Below are 1,923 nucleotides of genomic sequence, written 5' to 3'. Positions count from 1 at the left end.
TGCTGTGTGTGTGGTGTGTTCTGTGTGTGCTGTGTGTGTGCTGTGTGTGTGGTGTGTGCTGTGTGTGCTGTGTGTGTGCTGTGTGTGGTGTGTGTGTGTTCTTTGTGTGCTGTGTGTTTGCTGTGTGTGCTGTGTGTGTGCTGTGTGTGTGGTGTGGTGTGTGTGCTGTGTGTGCTGTGTGTGCTGTGTGTGTAGTGTGTGTGTGTTCTGTGTGTGCTGTGTGTGTTCTGTGTGTGCTGTGTGTGTGGTGTGTGTGATGTGTGTGTTCTGTGTGTGCTGTGTGTGTGCTGTGTGTGCTGTGTGGGCTGTGTGTGGTGTGTGCTGTGTGTGTGCTGTGTGTGTGGTGTGTGTGTGTGTTCTGTGTGTGCTGTATGTGTGCTGTATGTGTGCTGTGTGTGTGCTGTGTGTGATGTGTGTGTTCTGTGTGTGCTGTGTGTGTGCTGTGTGTGCTGTGTGGGCTGTGTGTGGTGTGTGCTGTGTGTGTGCTGTGTGTGGTGTGTGTGTGTTCTTTGTGTGCTGTGTGTTTGCTGTGTGTGCTGTGTGGTGTGTGTGCTGTGTGTGCTGTGTGTGCTGTGTGTGCTGTGTGTGTGGTGTGTGTGTGTTCTGTGTGTGCTGTGTGTGTTCTGTGTGTGCTGTGTGTGTGGTGTGTGTGCTGTATGTGTGCTGTATGTGTGCTGTGTGTGTGCTGTGTGTGCTGTGTGTGTTCTGTGTGTGCTGTGTGTGTGCTGTGTGTGCTGTGTGTGCTGTGTGTGGTGTGTGCTGTGTGTGTGGTGTGTTTTGTGTGTTCTGTGTGTGCTGTGTGTGTGTGCTGTGTGTGTGCTGTGTGTGTGGTGTGTGTGGTGTGTGTGGTGTGCTGTGCGTGTGGTGTGTGCTGTGTGTTCTGTATGTGTGCTGTGTGTGCTGTGTGTGTGGTGTGTTCTGTGTGTGCTGTGTGTGGTGTGTTCTGTGTGTGCTGGTACAGCCACGTTCCGTTCACGTGACGGACCCCTTTATTAATTGTCTGATGTCGGGTGGTGGCGGGTTTAACGACACATTGAGATTCACTCGATCTAACCCCTCCAAAAAGAACGATGTTATGGATGAAATTCATTTGCACCGGGTGAAACGCGAAGTTAGAATTGTGTCGTGCTCCCACGAGCGCCTTGATGATCAGCGATTCACTGCTGGATGGATTATCTCTCCCGCACTGCCATACTTCACCATGCGGGTCAATGCCGGTTGCTGGTGTCATCGATACCCGAGCCCGATCGCCACTGAGGCTCATAAGCGCGGTGCGCTAACCACTGCGCCACCACTCCCCCGTCTACCCCTCGATACGCGAACGTAATCCTATTTTGCTTGGCAACAAGTTTTAGTTTCAAACGCGTGGGGTGTAATAAATAAGACCATTCAAACGTTGCGGCCGACTAATGTTGAGCACCCAATGCTCACTGATCGGTAAGCTTCGTGATCGATGGAATAATTGTGAATGGTTAATAGTTAGAGCGGCAATCCCAGTGTTAATGATGTTCGGACAAAATTTGAATTATTGATATTACATATATGTGTGTGTAAGCCATATTGTATATTTAACTACGTATGGGAAAACAAGAAACGATTTTACCATTTCTGGAAATCAAGGCCGTAGCTATGGAGTTAACATTTGGGGGGGGGCAAATTTTCCATGGGGTCTGGGGGTCCCCCCCCAGAAAAAAATCAAAAGTTGAAAAGATTTTTTTTGCAATTTCCTGCCAAAAATATGAAAAATAATTCGCTAACACATGGGATGGACTTTATATTTATTTTCTACAATAATGTCTAATTGTGTATATTATATTACATTGCTCTGTTTTTTTCTTTTTTACCTTTTTTGTTTCATTGTATGTAATGGCAGAGATTACGGCATCATAAAGTACAACTATAACCACAATAACATAAACATAA

This window comes from Lampetra fluviatilis, chromosome 56 (genome assembly GCF_964198595.1).
Source record: "Lampetra fluviatilis chromosome 56, kcLamFluv1.1, whole genome shotgun sequence".
Classification (NCBI taxonomy): Eukaryota; Metazoa; Chordata; class Hyperoartia; order Petromyzontiformes; family Petromyzontidae; genus Lampetra; species Lampetra fluviatilis.
This window is presented reverse-complemented; position numbering follows the sequence as displayed.